The following is a 20,849-nucleotide window of genomic DNA, read 5'->3' as shown; positions in this document are numbered from 1 at the left end:
GATACCATATGTTTTCACTCCTATGTGGATCCTGAGAAACTTAACAGAAGACCATGGGGGAGGGGAAGGGAAAAAAAAAGTTAGAGAGGGAGGGAGCCAAAGCATAAGAGACTCTTAAAAACTGAGAACAAACTGAGGGTTGATTGGGGGTGGGAGGGAGGGGACGGTGGGTGATGGGTATTGAGGAGGGCACCTGTTGGGATGAGCACTGGGTGTTGTATGGAAACCAATTTGACAATAAATTTCATATTAAAAAAAATCATTCACCATTAAAAAAGAGAATATATATAATAAAACATTTAAGAAAATAAACTTTTCATTTTGAAATAAAATAAAATGATGTTCTAAGTGCTGATATATAGTAAATTTTCTCCTCCACCCTTATTCTTCAAAATTGCCTTTATTATTCTTGGTCTTGTGGTGCTAGATAGTCAGGTAAATAGGTCATTGGATAGATAGATTCATCAAGATACATGAAATACCCTATTTTGATTTTAATATAATTTGCATTGGTTTAATTAAATTAATTAGGAAAGTAACTTTAATATTTTCCAATTTTCTGTGTAAAAGCTTGTGCATTTTTTGTTAGGTTTATTCCTGGGTACCTTATTTTTATTGTTTTTGGTGTGAATGTGAATGTAATTTTTTTATTAGAAGCTATCACCACAGCCCTAGGCAGCAATTAATAACCACACTTCCAAAAACCTTTCTTACATTATAATTGGATGTTTATAAGTCTGTCTTCTAGTAGATTATAAACTCTGTGGGTGCCGTATGTGTCGTATGTCTTCAATAAATGTTAGGTGGGTGGGGGAGGACTGAATGACTGTATTTCAATTCCTCTTGTGTAACATTAAGAAGTCCTTTGTGTGGGGCGCCTGGGTGGCTCAGTTGGTTAAGCGGCTGACTTTGGCTCAGGTCATGATCTCGCACTCCGTGAGTTCGAGCCCCGCGTCGGTCTCTGTGCTGACAGCTCAGAGCCTGGAGCCTGTTTCAGATTCTGTGTCTCCCTCTCTCTGGCCCTCCCCTGTTCATGCTCTGTCTCTCCCTGTTTCAAAAATAGATAAAACATTAAAAAAAAATTAAAAAAAAAAAGAAGAAGAAGAAGTCCTTTGTGGTCCATTTCTCTCTGCTGTTACCTAATTTACCAAATGAGATTGGGGAGAAATTAAAGCTCTCAGTGTCTGTGATGGGCTATAGATTCTTTTGCCTCTGCACCGTGGACTTGACTGGCAGAACTGAAGAGTAGTAGATGGGTCTCTTCTGCAACACTTGGGATTTACTGCTTGAAACTTATTCAGGTCTCCCGTTCTGCAGCACGAATAGTAACTGCAGCCTTGATGGATTCCTTAAGGTTACTTATCCTTTCTGAGATGAAAATGTTTAGAGGTAGCTACCCTGCCAATCAAGCACAAGCTTTGAAATGGAAGTGATCTGAACTTGACCATGCAAACACTAAATCTTTAGATGTTTCTCCAAATCTTTTCCACAAGTGGATTGCTTCCAGATTTATTCTGCACTGCCTCTGTTTCAAGTAACCTCTGGAGAGGTCTGTCTACCTGTCAGGTAGAGCGTTTTGACTCATGAATTCTCCTTCTAGAGCAAGGATAACATTAACAAATAGAAGAAAAACCCCATAGTGAAGAGAGATTTGAATTTGCAATTTAAATAAAATTGTAAGAACAGACATTGATTTATTCTTAATGTCCTTTCAAGGTTGGACAAAGACCTTCTCAGATTTGAGGATTTTTGATTTTTATGGTGCCTTTGCACTATGACTAAATATTTTTTTGTAGTACAAGCAGAAATGCACTGTTCGTAAAGAGACTACTTACTGAGATCTCACAGCACTTAATTTAAAATGAGCCTTTTGTTTTTCTCTCACTTGTTCCTGTCTCAGGAAGGTCAAGTTGCCACTCACATGTTTGCAGTTGATATCACTTGGTCTGAGAGTTTTTCACTAATCCTCTCCCTGATGAATTTAATTTGAATATTCCTCGTTTTATTCTTCCATTTCACTGAAAGATATAATTAAAAGTGCTCTGATGCAGATAAGGAAAGGCAGTCATAGTACAGAAATTCTCTCCCCAAATGCCCGTATTCCCTTTTTTAACTAAGATGGAAGAGGAAAATATTAAGATCATTATGGTGTGTGAGCCTGAAGCTAAAGATATCTCTATTTTCTTTAGATAGTATAATATACTTACCCTAGGGAGTAGATCAACTTCTTATGGGTAACGTAAAAAGTTTTCAACAATAAAAATCCTAGCAATATCATAATAAGAATTACAAGTATCAGTGGACACATCCATTTCAGGAAGTATCTACATTATCTCACTTAATACACACAATTTTTTTTTTTTTTTTTAGATAGCTGTTATTACTATCATTTTATAAATGAGAAAACTGAGACATAAAAAAGCCTTCCTAAGATGCCTTCCTAAGATTGCATATCCAGAAATAGGAGATTTGGTCATCAAGCTGTTGCTTTTCTGGCTTTAAAGGTAATACTTTTAATTATTGCACTGCACTTCCCTTCCTCATTAAAGTAGTGGTAAGACTATGTAGAAAAGGAACACAAAGTATATGACTGTGTTTGATATCACAGATAACAGAAAATATCATAAAGTAATACTTTTTCTGTAAAATAATTAGAACAATTAAGACTCATTTAAATTTGTTTGTTTGTTTTTGTAGAACCTGACATCCAAATATATATTGAGTACAAGATAAAATGCATTTGGGTGCTATTATGGTCAGATTGGCATTTTCCATTGACAGTATCCTAAAACCTACTTAAGAAAGAATATTCTGTGTGTTAATCATTTGAAATTTTTTTGACCCGTGTGCCTTCTTTGGAATCTACCTCCTCTCTTCACTCCTGCCCTCCCACCTTTCCCCTTCTTTCCTTCCTTCCTTTCTTTCCATTTTTCTCTTTTCTTTTCTTTTCTTTTCTTTTCTCTTCTTTCTCTCTTTCTTCTTTCATAATCAGAGATATTGTAGATGTCCTTTCCAAACAAGGATTATTCAAGTTATAGTCTGTTCCCTAAAGGGGTGTGATTCTACTTTCGATATACCAGAGGTAAATTCATCATGGTGTCTGGAATTCAGAATGTATTGTCTTCCTGCTTGTCTCTTTAAGTGTTTACTATTTATAAGGCTTTTCGTGTTTACCAGTTACAATGTGTTTCATTTACTGGGCTGCCTTGTGTACTGAGCTTTCATCACCCTGACTCCTCCAGAGGTCTTAAATGAAGTGCACAGTCAGAAGCAGCCACACACAAGGACCTGTGTGTCTACAGTGCAGGAACCATCCTCTACGATGTTCCTGTTTCTATCTCTGCCTTCCCTATCCTTGGGAAGATTGTTTACTATGGCTGAGAAGGATGTTGTAGGTAGAGACACCTCATTTAGTGAAAAGGTTTCACAGAAATCTTTCCTTTGGTAAGATTAGTTGCACTTGTAACATTGCCAGAAAAGTCATCCTGAAATAACTATGCTTTGGTAGAAGAGCCTAGACAAGGGGAGGGAAACTCAATATGCCAACTGAGTCTCTGAAAAAGAAACCTCCAGTTTCATTCATGCTTTGAAGCATTTTCAAGACAAGCAAATAATTTTATAAGTGTTTCAAGGTAGAAATTAGTCCTTAACTCCAGTTACAACCTTAATCACTGGAACATTGATAACTCAAAGCCATCTTTTTCTATTTGTTTGCCCTCAGGTATTTTCCTAAGTGTCATTCTCAGAAATTAACATAATCATCACATTTAATGTTCAATATATACATATTTTTAAGTTTATTTATTTATTATTTTGAGAAAGAGGAAGGGCAGGAGAGGGGCAGAGAGAATGGGAGAGAGAGAGAATCTCAAGCAGACTCCGAAACATGAGAGTAGAGGCCCACTCAGGTTTCAAACCCACAAACCACAATACCATGACCTGGGCCAAAATCAAATGTCGGTCGCTTAACTAACTGAGCCACCCCGGTGCTCCTCTAATGTTTAATATTAAAGAGAGAGACTGAATACTGGAATGTATATGGATCTGCTACTTTGTGGTTAGAACTTCTATGAGTAACTAATTGTTTAATTCAAGTTATTTCTAAAGTCATATGTAAAGTGCTTCGGGGGACTAACCTGTTTTTTATATCAAGCAAAATTCAGGATTTTGGGTAATACTTCCAAGGTTAGAACAAATTCTTATTCTGTGACTTGGCTTTGCTCAAGGACCTTTTTTTCTTTTTTTAAGTGTATATATATATATATATATATATATATATATATATATATATTTATATATATATATTTTTAAGTATATATATGTGTGTGTGTATATATATATATATACACACACATGTTTTTAGTAAGCTGTACACACAAAGTGGGACTTGAACTCACAACCCTGAGATCAAGAGTCATGCTCTTCCCACTGAATCAGTCAGGCACCCCAGGATGTATTCTTGATATCAAATTCTCTGTTTATTAGAAATATTTCATGAAAAATGAAGAATCACACTCCAATTCCAGGGTCCTATTTTATTCAGTATATGATTTAGAAAAGAAAGATTTTTTAAAGTTTATTTATTTATTTTGAGAGAGAGAGAAATTATCCCAAGCAGGCTCTGCACTGACAGCAGTAGATCTCACCACCTGTGATGAGATCATGACCTGAGCCTATATCAAGAGTTGGTCACTTAACTGAATGAGCTACCCAGGTGTCCCTCTTTGGGCCCTTTGACTTAAGGGAGGAGGGCAGAGAGGACCTTAGCTTGCCCCTCCTTCCTTTTCACATCTTCAGGTAAGAAGAAGGAGTTTTCACGACTACCACAGTCTGTTATTTTTCCTTTTCACTGTGAATTCTTGACCTTCTTTGGCTAATAGACCTTTACTTTCTAATTCAATAGCAAAAGAACTTCTGTGGGCCTTATTGACAACTTGATTTTACAACTAAAATCTCTTCTGTAAGAGCTTGCTGATATTTACCCTGATTTATTTATTTATTATTATTATTTTTTCGTATAGGCATAGGTTTATTTTCTTATAGAATATTTTTTTAAAAACTTGTGCACACTTAAAACTAATGAATACAATATTCATTTGACAAGAACAATAAGAAAGCCTTGAAGATTTATATGGCACTAGTTTTATCATTTTTTTCACTTTGAAAACTTCCTCAGTTATCTAAACTTTGCAGCATTTTGCAGTGTTGAGCTGTTAAACAATCCTATTTTAGGTACCACAGACAATTCTTTAGAAGACCAGTGAATTTTTAATGATATATATTATGATACACACACACACACACACACCAAAAACAAATATATACATATGTAGTATGGCCCCTATTAATCTTTAATGTGCTTCTTACGACAGAAATAATAACCCAAATGATTTTTTACAGCTATTGACACTGAGCATTAAAATGTTCAATTATTTACAGTTTCGTAGACGGTTTAGGTGATCAGCAAGTATGCATTTTTAATTATTCTACAAAAGGTTTATGAAATGTAAAAGAAGTGGCTAGCCTGTCATGCATCATGCAATCTATTTCAGCCTCATTACCTGGGTGATTAGATCGTAAGTAAAGGATATTTAAATACCTATTTATTATCTAATTGCTAAATAAGCCTGATAAATTTAAGTTAGCGGCACACTGAAAAAAATAAGATAAATTGAGAAGTAAGTGGATGATTGATTCATCTCCTCCAGGGGAAAAAAATATATAAAACAGAAATGTGTCAAATCCAGTTACAGAGAATTGATGTTTTATGTAACTCCTTTTGAAGTAGAAATTAAATTTCCTTAAAAGGTTATATTAAGAAGGAGATGGGATGGAACCATGAACCAACACACCATTACTCTAATAAATCTGGGGGAAAATACATTTTGAAAACTTTTCTGAAGTGTGGTGTTAAATTGATTTATTCAGTCCTAAGCAGTAATTATGGAATGTGCTTATCTAGAAACCTTCTGCTTCTATTGATCCTCGTGTCTTCTGATGAAAAGCTCATAATTCATTACATTCTTGAAGTTTAGAATTGTTAGAATTATTTATGATCCGTGGTCTTAGTTGCTGGTAACTAGGCAGTGGGAGTGATAATTTTACACCGCAGCACACTGACTGTTTCCCTGAGCCAAATGGATAGCTGATGAAGCCAGGCAGCATATACACAGAAAGTGCTGGTTTCTTGTGGGAATTTAAAGAGCTGTTATCATGTCCGGAACACTAAGGAAAATGTAAAGATGTTCAATTTTCATGATCTACTTTTCCTCTAGGGTACTTTATCAATTAAGGAGGAAGAGCCTTCATTGTATTTGTTTACTTAAATTTGTAAATGCCATAGTCTTCTGGAAATACAGGTTTCTGTTCCTGTGGCAGAAATTATAATGAACAAGTCACAACCATGTTGCAGCATTTATTTAGTCAATAAATAATAGATTTGCCTTAAATCGAGACTTAAATCGAGACTAGCTTTTGTCCTTCATTGTAGAATCTATATTGTGTTTGCAGTTTCTCCCAAATCTGTTATTTTTATTTTTTTTTTTTTTACCATTTTCTGTTTCTAATGATGGCACCCAAGTCTACCAGTTGCCTAACCCTAAACCATGGTACCTTCTTTGACTTCTTTATTTCATTTCCTCTCTCCAGTTAGTCTCAAGGTCCTGTCAAGTCTGACTTTAGAAGTATCTTCCATCTGTTCTTCTCTTTCTACTCCATGGTCACTATCAGTTTCAGGACTTCACTACATCTCATTTGGACAGGCTTCTCCTAAGTGATCCTCTGCTTCCAGTTTCTTCCTCACCCATCCTCCCTGCTGCCAAATTCATCACCCTGAAGCACAGCTCTCATTATGTCATTCTCTAGTGCAAAAAGTGAATGCCTTCCTTTTGGATCCTAAATTAAATGTAAAGTTTTCTATTTAGCTATCATGATTCTGGGTAATTTGAATGCACCAACCTCACTTTTGAACCAAACTGTTCCACTACCTGGATGCTCTAGTCTTGCCAACTAGACCAGTAGTTTCCAGACTTTGGGATTTCATGGATTTTTATATTATTGTTATTATAATTACTATTTTGATTTTGGGCTTTGGACATACCCTTAATATATAAAATTATAACATAGAAGATTAACAAAAAGTAAAAATACCATCTACTGTAATTCTATCTTCATTATTTCATAAAATAAAACTTTTAAGTTTAAAAAATTATAAAGGTTACAAATTTGGAATAAATGGCTGTTTTTAAATTGGACCCACCTGTTTTCATAAAACACTCACAATCATGTGCTTGCTTTCCTCATTTGGGCAACAACCTATAAAGAACTCCCTTAATGGTGTATAAACCATAGAGTCAGTTTATTCCCCAGACACATCTTGTGATTTCTCACCTTACGTGTTCTTCTACACGTTGGAAGTTTTTTGATTGTAGAAACAGTCATATTCTTCTCTGGATTGCTAAAGTCCTACACTTATAAGAACCTGGATGACTTCCTACACACAGCCGTTGGCTTATATCAGGTATAAAGCTGTTGAATGAATTGACTCCCATGTCATCCCTAGGGATGTTGTACTATGAATGATTCCTGGCCATTTGGTGTTAGATAAATATGATATAAGGACTCAGGGAATAACAAACTCCCATTCTGAGTGCCTACTTAATGTCATATATTTGATTATTTTGAGAGTCAGATCATTTCATACTATTCAGATGAAGATTTATAGTTAGCACATGTTTCATGAAACAATTAGGACACATGCATTCACAAAGAAGATAACATTTAAAATTAGTTCTGTTCTAGAAGATGAGAATTGTAGATCAAGGATCATCAAACTTTTTGTGAAGGGCAAGATAGCAACTACAGTAGGCTATGTGGGTCATACACTCTTCGTTACAACTACTCAGCTTGGCTATTGTAGGGGTGAAGCAATCATGCATAATATATAAATGAACGAGCATGACTGTTTCAATAAAACTTTATTTAGGTATACTATTTGAATTTCTCATAATTTTCACTTGCTGTAAAATAGTATTCTTTTAAATATTTATCCACCATTTAAAGATGTGAAAACCATCTTTCATTCATGGGTCACACAAAAGCAGTCAGCAGGCAGATCTGGCCTGTGGGTCGTAGTCTGCCACTTATAGAAGTGCCAGGAGCTTAGAGCCAAATACATCGGTGCCAATGAAAAGGGCTTAAGCAAGACTTAGGTTAGTTTCAGTATACTCAATTTTAAATGAGAAGGTTATCCTCATTCCTAGATGCCTGGGTTCTAATTGGATCTTTCTCTATCTGAAGGTATTTCTGAAGTGGTTATTAAATATAAGAACTCTATTCAAGAATCAACTATCTACAGGGTAGAATTGGCCTATAGGGGATTGATTTTTCTCCTTGTGAATCAGTATTTGGACATCTGATTTTCTATTTATGGACTGGGGAATTAGGTTAAGTAAGAGGTCTGGGAAGACTAACTTGGGCTATAGAGGAAGACTGTCTTTTAAATTATTCTTTGGTTTGTTTGGTTCTGTGTTTTATATTCAAAGACTCTCAAGTGATTTGATAGTCCATCTCCAAAAGGAATATACTGCATCTAGATTTTAAATATTTACCTCAGGCAGAAGGGACCTGGACAGAAATTTCTATTATGTTTTCTCAGGAAAAAGTTGGCAGCATTTTCCTTTCTGGTTGAAGTTTCCCATACTTTTTTTAAGGTACATTTTCAGACAGTATCTTGCCTTTTTTATATACCCTTCTCCCGACAGTGTTTTCCTTGGGGTCTTCTGTTCCATCTTTGGTGAGCAGCTCTAATTCAGCCTTGAAATATTAATTATAGTCTCTGGTGAAAGGATAAATTCTCATGCCTTACGGATATCTGTAAAAATACATGCACAAAATGTGAACCTCATTACTTTCCTGTAGGGTTCAGCTCTCACTGCTTCCAAATTCTTAGAAGTGAAAGGAACCATTCTCTTTGGTTTTAGATTATGGCTTAGGTTAACAATTCTCTGTCATTAAATGTTTAAATCCTTGGGCTATTTAAAAACTTGTGTGAGCTACTTCATATTATAGAACACACACATTTAATAAAATAAGCAGTAGCTTGCATAACGAGAAGAAGCTACCTTATTCCTAGTTTCTGAAGTATCATTTTTCCCCCGACGATACTTTCCCTTCTACCACTACCCTACTCCAAGTGTTTCTTTTGGGGGCACCTGGCTGGCTCAGTGCATAGAGTGTGCAACTCTTGATCTCATGGTCATGAGTTTAAGCCCCATGTTGGATGGAGAGATTATTTAAAAATTTTTTTAATGTTTATTTATTTTTGGGAGAGACAGAGAATGCGAGTGGGTTAGGGGCAGAGAGAGTGGGAGAGAATCCGAAGCAGGCTCCAGGCCGTGAGCTGTCAGCACAGAGCCCGACGCAGGGCTCAAACTCACAAGCTGTGAGATCATGACCTGAGCCGAAGTCGGACACTCAACTAACTAAGCCACCCAGGCACCCCGATATAGAGATGATTAAAAAAATAAATTAAACATTTCTTTTTTTTTAAGAAAATACATACTTCTTCTTGCCTAATCTGCTACATATGGAGCAGCCATCCTTAGAGCTCTGTCCCTTAAATAATTATTTAGAATTTGACTTTTCTATGGTGATACAGAAAGGAAAAGTTTCAAATATAACCCAACCCAAGAGCATCCCTTTGCTTGAGTGGGCTAGCTTCTACTGCTACTTTATTATTTTTAAATAGAACTTTACATTTTGAAAGTTTACTCTAAAGCCTATTTTAGAAGGTGTGTGGTGTGGAAAACAAACATTTCTTTAAGCACATGATAGGGGACAGTCTTTTCGCAGGCTCTGAACAATACACAAATAGGTGGGAGGGAGGCTCTGCTTTGAAAGAATATGTAATTTTCTAGTTTTGTGATCTTGGGAATACTACTTCTCAACACCTCACCTTCCTCATATATAAACGGAGGCAACACACAATTTTGATAGTGTGCTCTATGGAATATATACGATGAGAGGTGAAACGTGCTCATTATAGATGAACTCTTTTCTTTCACAATGTAATTTTAATATTATTTTTAGGAAAGAACAGGTAACAACAAAAGCACCCAATCTAGTTTGCAGCTTAGGGATATAAATAAAGTATTTGGGAGAGTGTTTTGGAGGAGGTGATACATAAGTAGGGTCCTAATTTATAGGGCTTCAAACAAGTCACTGAAATACTTCACCTGTTAAAATGGCATTAAGACCCACCTGATCATATATTGTACAGAGCAATGTACAGAGAGGGTCAATTTCCCTCTCTCCTCTTCATCCTCACAATGATTTAACGGGTATGTCCTATACCTGTACAGGTGTGTTCACCTTTCTGGCTAGTTTCTAAAAGCATTTTCCTTAAGCTTCTTGTGTAGACATTTAGAATGCAGGGTTGAAATGGAAATGTCAGAATAAATGGGAAATGAAACTTCTTACAAAACCAATAGTCTATTTTCAAGTTTGAACACTGTTGAGCAATTTTGAGGTCTCAGGAAGATTAATAGCCTAGGGAGGCAAAGGTGTAGTTTCTGATAACAGACAGAATACAGGTTATAACAGGTCTTGATAACTATCAAAGTGTGTATTACCCAAAAGGACATTCTAGAGATCAAATATGCATCAGACATTTTTCCATCAGGACACAGCTCTGGGTAAGGCACAAGGTTCTCGGATGTTCACAAAGATCGACTGTGTAATTGAGCATATTTGATTCCTTATTCATATTGGCAAATGTTATTTTTGTCTGGTGAAAATGACAGAAGGATATTTCCCACTGGGAGAGGTGAGATGAGTCTAAATGAAACCTATAATTCATATGATTATAGCTACGGCAAATGAAAGAATCTGATTTGCCAGGAAACTTAATAATAAGTAGGACCATGGGGGCAAAATAGCAATCAGAGATTAGTCAAACATATTCTACACTTATGGAGAAAAATCTGTGTTTCTTTCATTTCTGCTTGGAGCCATGCAGAGAAGCAAATATTTCTATTCAATCTATAATGCCCACCACCCTTACTCAGCCACATATTTGCATAGATATGGTTCTGACTTCTAAAGGCTGATTTTGTTAATAATTTTGACAGTTTCCTTCTGGTATCAGCTTTGTCTTTGATTCAAATTTGTTTTCTTGAAATTGATTAGCAATTACTTCGCTACTCTCTTTTTTTCTAAGTACCCCTATTGGAAGACAGTTGATCTCTTTGGGCCTCAGTGACCTCATCTGTAAAACACAGGTGGCCAAGATCTCTTTTAAACTAACATCCTGTTGGGGCACCTCAGTGGCTCAGTGGGTTAAGCCTCCTACTTCGGCTTGGATCATGATCTCAGGGGTTATAATCTCATGGGTCATGACCTCACGGGTCATGAGTTTGAGCCCCCTGTGGTGCTCTGTGCTGACCCCTCGGAGCCTGGAGCCCGCTTCAGATTCTGTGTCTCCCTCTGCCCTTCTGCCACTTGCACTCTGTCTCTCGCATTGTCTCAAAAATAAACATTGAAAAATAAATAAAATAAAGTAACATCCTGAGTTTCTCTTCTGCAATTCTCCAAGCGGCATTGGACACTGGTTTCATTTTTATATGAGAAGCCACCTGGTTCCAAAAAAAATTATTTCATATCCTACATTTAAATATATATATATATTTTTTCTGTAACAGAACAGTCAGTACAAGAGTGCATGTAGGTTCTCAAAATAATAACTGTCAGAGTTTGTTTAATGTGAGGCAATAGAACCTATTTTTGGAGAACTAATTCTAAGTGACTCATTTTGAGATTAAAAATAACGATAACATATTATCTTCATTACTAACAACTTATTAAAAAAAGTGTGTAAGGAGTAAAATGCCACCAATTCTGAATTGCACAGTAGCTTGGAAAAGCTCCCAGAAATTTAGATGAATCTATTTGTTATTGTTTTAACTCAAAAGTCACCTTTTTTAATGTTTGATAAAACCTATTTTTTAGCTATGCCGTTTATTGTTATTCTGCTATTCTTCTCGCTCTGTTTCTTTGTAAAATTTAAATTGTTTAGTTTCTATTTCTCTGCTTCTACTTTCTTTGAATTTCTACTGTAGTTATCCTGGCTATTGCCCAAATGAGTTCTCTTTCTCCAAAACTTATCACAAACAGAATCTTTTCAAAATTTATTGTTTTGGCCTAAAACCCCATGTAAGTTTCAATTTTGTTCTTTGTCCAGGTAGCTTAAAAAACATCAACCAAAAAATGATAAAAACTGACATCACTGGTTTTTCTAGCTAGTTCTCCCCCAGCCCCCCCCCTCCCCCCGCCATATCTTTAATCCATAGTGTCTCTGGTCTAAATAGGTATTCTTAAAACCAATTAACATATTTTTAGTCTACAAGAGTTGTTTAAATGCAATACTAGGGAACACATTTAGCTGTTGGAAGGTAGCAAGCCATTTTCTAGATGGACAAAGTTACATTTGCTATCACATTGTTAACTGGGGCACAAGGGTGGACGAGCCCCTAGCTCCAGGGGTCCCAAACAGACTAGAGTCAGCCACTTGCCCCTGACAAAATCCAAAGGCAGAGAGATGGGTGGCTGTGAAATAAGAAAGGTATTTATTCCAGTGAGGCCAACACCGGGAAGGCAGCCGACTGGCATCTCAAATACTATCTCTGAGGCACCAAAAATACTTCTAGGTTTATATAAGGAAAATGTGGGACGAAGGTCAGTAGGTACAACAGGTAGGTAGCGAAGGTCAAGTTAATCATCCATCTTCTTGAAGTCAATCCTGGGCAGAGTCTTGCTGGCTAAAGTTTTTATTGCTTGAGGGAGTAGTTTTAGTACCCATCAGGAGATGCTTTGCCCACAGGGGCTTTGGCCTAAATTAAGAGATAAACTGGAAAGAAGAACTTAATTAGAAGTACAGACTGAGGTCAAAATGGAAGTAGTTGAAGTCCTCTTGAGACATGTCCGATTACATATCTTTGAGGAAGGCATTGTTATCTTCGTCTTCTAGAAAAATAATAAGATATTAGAAGTTTGAGCACTGTTCATTTGTTATCTGGTAGTGGTTGGAATAAGACAGGTGTAACGATAAAGGCAGGTGAAAGGTACCAAACACGTGGGCTGTCCATCAGCCTCTTTGACGCTAACAAGCTCAAGTACACCATTCAGCAGAGAAGGAGTTCTTAAATCCTAAAGCAAAACCTCTACAACGACTAAAATTCACTCTCTGGCAGTCTAAAAATTACCTTTGGCTCTTCTTTTTTTTTATCCGGGGTGATTCATTGATGGAACAAAGAACTGTCGCCCAATTAGCTAAAGCCTCATAAGAAGCCGGTAGCTTCTCAGATGATGCCATGAGTGTGGTTTTAATTTAATGGTGGAGTCCAGAGGCCATATCTTCACCAGACAAACATTTGTACTTTCCTGAGACTTGCATGCTTATCACTGGGTTACTAAACAACAAGCAAACATTCTTCCCCTGCTTGCTACCCTGTAACAGGATTATTTTCTTAATCCAATCTACCTCAAGGTTAAAAAGAACTCTGCTTTCCTCCACATTATGATATAATCCTCCACCAAAGTAAAATCTGCCTCTTTCCCCAGCCATACACATTTTGTTAAATTTTACTTTCTGTAATTTATACCATGAACACCACTATTGTCTTTTTAATACAAACATTTTTTTTTAATTTTTTAATGTTTATTTATTTTTGAAGGAGAGAGAGAGGCAGAGCATGAGTGGAGGAGGAGCAGAGAGAGAGGGAGACACACAATCTGAACCTGTTCCAGGCTCTGAGCTGTCAGCAGAAAGCCTGATGCAGGGCTTGAACTCAGAAACCTTGAGATCATGACCTGAGCCAAAGTCAGACAGCTTAACTGCTTAACCAACTGAGCCACCCTGGGGCCCCTAAAATTATTTATTTATGTTTGATTATCTGCTTTCTAAAGTTTTCTCCCTTAGTCCCTCCAGAAGCAAGGGGAATCATTACTACACTTGGATCTATGTAGACCCAAATTGTTTTGGAAAATACATGAGATATTTTCATTGTTGAGTTTACAAAGAAAAAAATCAGAGGAAGCAGTTTAAGACTTCTAAAGAAAGCAATTATCCATTTGTTTTTAGGCAGGCCAGGAATGAAGATCTGATTGACATATCTTTTTTGACTTTAAGAATATAGCCTGGGAAGGGGGAACCTGGGTGGCTCAGTTGGTTGAGTGACTTCGGCTCAGGTCATGATCTCGTGGTCCGTGGGTTCAAGCCCTGCATGGGGCTCTGTGCTGACAGCTTGGAACCTGGAGCCTGCTTCAGATTCTGTGTCTCCTTCTCTCTCTGCCCCTCCCCCACTTGTACTCTGTCTCTTTCTCTCTCTCTTTCTCTCAAAAGTTTAATAAACATTAAAAAAAATGAAAAAAAAAAGATTATGGCATGGGGTGATCTGAGGCACCCCCCGTGACCTGCTCTGCGGCTGAGCTACCTCATTTGTCATCTTTATCTAAAAGGCATAGGAGACTTATTTTATCTCAAGAGTTCCATGGAGCAAGGCTCCATCACTGCGCTACATTTTTACACCCTGTGTTGTGAAGAGAGATGGTTTCTTCATAATCTCAGACTGATTGTATTGTGACTTTTCTTTCAAAGCAGTTAGTGGTCCCCTGCATACTCTGGTGAAGTGGATATGTAAGTGTGTGTATGTTACTGGGTCTAGCTTTGCTAAGAAAAGAGACCCGCAGTCTTGTGCAGTCAGTAGACTTGGAAAGAAGGCATGCTTGGTGAATATCATGAGGAGGTTGGAAGGGGCCCCTTTGCTCTGTCATGTCTATATGTGTTTCATGAAGGTTCTTTACATTTTTTTGTGAGACTACACGATTATAGACATCTGTGAAATAAAAGCCATCATAAATATGAAACTGTTTGCCCCGGGGAATTTATCTTATTCTCCATTTCTTCCAGCCCTTGCTTCCAAGGTATCCTAAGTTACTTTCATTTTCTCACTCTCATGGCTTACCTCTTCACTTGCTTCCCTCCTCCCATCCTTATTTTAACGATTCGTTACTCAGATCCAGATTATTATGGACTAGGAACCCCCACATTGTATGAATAGGGGGAACAGACATTTGTAACATCATCTCATTTACTGATCATGGTGTATGTTGACCCTGGATCAATTAAATAATACAATCATAAAATGCCCCCAAGGAAAGATTAGGCACATGCTCAGAGCCTCAAGTGCATACAGTTAGTGAATATACATTTTTATGTTACTATGGAAAGTGGCTTCATAAAATTACAGGCAAGTTCATCTTGAGCTAAATAAAAATCGAGAGTAACTCAACTGCTAATTCAGAATAGAGGATATTGGCTAATGTAAAGTATAGGATTATCAAAATCAATGCAATCTCCTATTTGAGAGGATAACAATTTTAAAAAAAATTTAATGTTTTTATTTATTTTTGAAACAGAGAGAGATAGAGCGTGAGTAGGGGAGGGGCGGAGAGAGAGGGAGACACAGAATCTGAAGCAGGCTCCAGGCTCTGAGCTGTCGCACAGAGCCCAACGCAGGGGGCCCAACGCGGGGCTCCAACTCACAGACCTTGAGATCGTGACGTGAGTGGAAGTCGGATGCTTAACCGACTGAGCCACCCAGGCGCCCCAGAGAGGATAACAGTTTTTTCACAAAAGAAAAAAAAAAATTCCCCCAAATTCTTCTTAATTAAAAGAAAAATATTACCCAAATTGTAAAGAAGATCATTTGATTAGAGCAATACTGTCAAAAAAGCAGGTAAAGAGTGAGTCAAAATTATATTTTCTATAAACAAGAAGTACTTAGAATTTTAAAATGTGATCTTAGAAGCAAAAAACTATTTTTGAGAAATACGTCTAGACAGACATGTAAATTTATATACTTAATACTCTCCAAATATTATTTTATAGATAAGTGGAACTCAGAGAAGTTAAGCAGCATGCCTTGATTCACATAGTTAAAAAGATAAGGAGATTGATATTTTAAAATTAAAATCAGAATTCAAACTCAGGTCTCTAAAACTCCAAAGGCCACTTTCCATTATGTCATATCTTCCTAAGACACAAGTTTTGATGGGTAGTCTGTCAGAAGTTTCCAGGTAAAGACATTTGATAAGAAGGGCCATAAAGCAGATCACTTCAAAAAATAATTTTGAAAAATCAATTTTCAATGAGTCAAAAAGAATGATGTACTTAATAGAGAAAGGAAGTCTGAAACATCAAATGCTTAAGTCATTTTATCAAAATTGAAATAGATTTGCCATTCCTTAAAATTAAAATTCTTAAATGCTATCCTTTACATTAATTTCATTTTAATTTCATGCTATTAAAATTAATAATAACCGTAACAACAATAGCAGCAATAATAATAATAATAATAACACTTTGCCCCTCCATGGATTGGAGAGGAAAGGAATATGTAAGGTGGTCAGGAATGATTTGAAATCCTTGGATTTGGAGCACAGAAAGAGTCTCCAGTACACTATAGGAACAGATGGTAATAATAAAATCAGTCTTTTGAATTGTTTGCATATAATTTCAGATCAGAAATCATTACTGTTCAGAGGGCCATAGAAAAGATATTTTGTAAGTTTTGCATATTAGACTTAAAAGTCAATACTGCAATTTCTACCTCATTGGTCTACCTCAGCAACATTAATGGGTAATCTAAATAAAACTGGCTCATTCTGCTCTCAACATAAAAACAGGCTGGTCTCAGCACAGCAATCTGAACAAATGGCCACATAACAACTTCCAAAGATTTGAAAAAATCATATACATCTTTACTGAAGATTTTCTTAAGGGGGTATCAAAGAGCAATTATACAACACAGCACAAAGCAAAATGTCTTGAAAATCCTTTGTATGCAGTAACATCCCTAAAGTTATGTCCACCATGAAACAGCTGCCTTGTAAGTAAGGTGTGATTCTGCTAACTAAAGACCCCAGTCCGCAGACCAGGCTCTGATAATCACACTGTTTAGAGATGGCAGGTCCTTCAATACTTTCCACACTGCATGAAAGTGTCACCCACCAATTAATTACAGATGAGGCATAGGAAGATTTTCCTCAATGCATTTCCAAATATGAATGTGTACTTACTATAGTTTATTTTTAAGGAGAATAGATTGCCTGACCATAGAATATTCAATATTTCTCTTTCTCTGTTTTTTTGTTTTGTTTTTTTTTTTTTTTTTTTGTGATTCAAACCCCTCATTTCTCACCTTGCTCAATGCCATATCATTAACTTGATCCCTTGAGATATATGTACATGACCATGAACTTTTTAACACTGCCACACAGGCAATGTAGGTCTGTTAATGATATCGTCAGCAAGGAGAAATTCATTTAATGACCTGTGTGGGAACCATACTTTCAATCACATAGACATTCTGAGCAATAGAAATTGAAGGCTGTGTCTAAGTGTGTGAACAAAAGATACACAGTTTTAGGTGTCTGCGTTGTACTGAAGCCATTGTACTCTAGAATACAAGGGTACACGAAAGCAGTACATTCCAAGTGGTCATGGTCTTAGACACCATTGGCCATTATCCTAGCCAGACACCAAATAGCATGTGATGATTTCATTTTCTTTTAACTTGACTCAATAATGGCTAGGATTTCAAGACAAGGTAGTAAAAGTATTTACGAGGTTATTAACAGAAAATGTCATTACCATTGCTGCATTTATTTCTAGAGAAGATGGAGGACTCTCACAGGGCACACTGCAGTACTGAAAACTTCTCAATTCACATTCCTCTTCCCTTTCTCTTTTCTCCAAAATCCTGTGTGTTTGTTTTAGCATAGTCTTCTGTTTCTGAGTTATTGGAGAGGAAAGAAGCTCTAAATCCACAGGATATAGAGCTGAAGAGGAACTTTGAGACCCTCCTAAGCCCTACATAATAGAAGAAAGAGCACAAATGGAGAGAAGTGAAATGGCTTACTCAGTATCAAACAGTGGGGCAGAGACATGATCTTTCCCTCTCACTATCACACCGCAGGTATGGATGGAGCATATGCCTGGTACATAACATGTACTTCGTAGACAGTACCGTAGGGGATGACCTGATGAATGAATGTGGTAATGGCATAGCTGGTACCAGCACTCAGAATCCCTAGTTTCCCTGTTCCAGCTGATTGCAACAGTTTGTCTCAGATTGTGGTTTTCTTTCAGTCCTCCCTGCTCATGAAGGAGATGCCTAGGAGACCAAATGAAGGACCGCAGAAGGTCAAGCAGTTGACAATGTGGGGCTAAGTGATTGAATACAAGGCACAGGTGTAGAGAAAACTGTTTGAGATGAATGACCAGAGACTGAGATTCAAAGACTTGAGAGACTAGTAGAGTTTAGTGAAGGGTTTAGAAAATGGTGACTCTGTCATACAGCAAAAAGCAGTGGCGGACACGGCTGCTTTACCAATACACTCAAATCAGAAGGCCAACGCAGATGTGTTGTGAACATGTGTGTGAGCTTCCCGGAGGTCGATGGAAATATGTGTCCAGAGATAGGACCTCTGAAATCAGAGAATAAAATGCCAAGTATCAGATAACTGAATTTCTGATATGTTGATATGTACTCTAAATACCAGACTACAAAATGTGTATACATAATTTAATTTTTTTAGTGTTTTCATTACACATGAAAGATATGTTCAGTTTTTATAAGTTGGTACACTTGAAATACATGAACATTTTAAAAGAACCACTGAAATTCTACCCTCCACATAAAACCACCATTAACATTTTCATTTATATACTTCCAGATTTTCCTGTGTCGAGATATATATATCTGTGTTTTCACTTTTTGAAAAAATGATAAGATATTAAGTTCCTTTTTACCTCCTCTTGCTTGAGGTCTTTCTCTTTACTATCTCATTTCACTGGTATGTGAACTTATAGTTTGATAATAGTCAGTTGGTATGGGAATGTTAATGTAGCAGTCATTTTTATTCTGAGAAAAGGCACAAATATTCTGAACTGAGTCATGACATAATAAGAAATACTGTGTGCGTGTAGCTGATCCACATTTTTATTTCCAATTAAGCATTTTAATGAGGCAGGTATTAAAATGTTTTTGCAGGGGTAATATATGAAAAAGGCCAGGTCAAGATTAAGAGTGAAGGGAGAGTTTAGAATTAACTATTTTCTCACGAATCCTTTATATATTGAAAAATGGATAGCTAAATGTGGTAGAGTCTTTGTGACAAATGAAGACTGGTTCCTAAACTCTCAGTGACTTGGAACAACGGGGTGAGTCTTTTCATGTCTTTGGAGCAAAGGAGTAGAAATTAACACTTAATATATTCGGAAGATGTCAGATGTTTTAGAGCTAGAGTATCTAATGGGATAGGCATTAGACAAATGAGTCTATTTACACTGAAATTATTTAAAATTTAAAAAAATAAAAGCTCAGCTGCACTAATGATTTTTCAAGTTCAGTAAGCCACCTGTGACCAGTGGTCACTACATAGGACAGTGCAGACTTAAAACATTTGCTCATTGCAGAAAGTTTTATTAGACAGGAAGTCCTCCATTAAGAAAATAAAACTTATGTCCTCCATAGCAACTGGAGAAAGAAGACACAAATACTTGATGTTAATTAATAGAAGAGCAATCATAAGGTCATGCATATTTAATTATCAAAGGCATAAGAATGACGGTTTCTGCCCTAAGTTCAGCTGAGCTGATGTCAGTCCATGGACATCTGTAATCAGAAGTTTAGACATCATGGACAGAATGGAACTTGAAGTGGGTGTCAAAGACAATTTTGATTTGGAATAGTAGAGAATAAGGTAAAGTTTTTCAGACTTAGGTACAAATACAGAAGTGGAGGGGAAGGGACTTACATTAATTCTAAGAGAAGTGTCCTTTGCCATTTTCTTGTCTGCTTGTGCTTACACTATAAACATTTTATGTAATCTGCAATGCCTTTCTTTGAATTTTTCAAGCTACATTGACATTTTTGTGAGAGTTAGTAAATTAGTTAATTTCTCTCTTATTTGTCTCAACTGGAAAAGCATAAATGAATTAAGTTGCAAATGCTGAAAATAAACAAGGATTTAAGAGTGTCTTTATTAAATCCTTTGACTTTTTTTTTAAATTACAGTAGAGTTAACATACAGTGTTATGTTAGTTTCAGGTGTACAATATAGTGATTCAACAATTCTACACGTTACTCACTGCTCATTATAACCACCCTCCTCCCCTCTGGTAACCATCAGTTTGTTCTCTAAAGTTAGGAGTCTGTTTCTTGGTTTACCTCTCTCTCTTTTTCTCCCACTTTGCTCATTTGTCTTGTTTCTGAAATTCCACATATGAGTGAAATCATATGGTATTTGCCTCTCTCTAACTTATTTCACTTAGCATTATACTTTGTAGATCCATCCGTGTTGTTGCAAATGGCAAGATTTCATTCTTTTTTATGGCTGAAAATATTCCATCGTGTATCCACACTACATCTTCTTTCTCCATACATATATTGTTAGACACTGGAGCTGGTTCTGTAATTTGGCTATTGTTAATAATGCTGCAATAAACACAGGGGTATATATGTCTTTTGGAATTTGTGTTTTTGCATTCTTTGGGTAAATACTCAGTAGTTTAGACCTTTTGACTTTAAGTCACCTTTCCTATCAGGACATCTCTTACTACATACGCTGAGTAAGCACAACAGTAACCAAAACAGCAACCACAGAAGGAATATAAATACTAGTAATACTTACCTTTTTATTTTTTGATGAACAATAAATACCGCACTAATACATTTTAATATTTTCTCCAGTGAACTATCTTGCACAACTCAGGTTGAAGACAAAAT

Source organism: Panthera leo, chromosome D2 (assembly GCF_018350215.1).
Source record: "Panthera leo isolate Ple1 chromosome D2, P.leo_Ple1_pat1.1, whole genome shotgun sequence".
NCBI lineage: Eukaryota > Metazoa > Chordata > Mammalia > Carnivora > Felidae > Panthera > Panthera leo.
Note: the sequence above shows the minus strand (reverse complement) of the source record.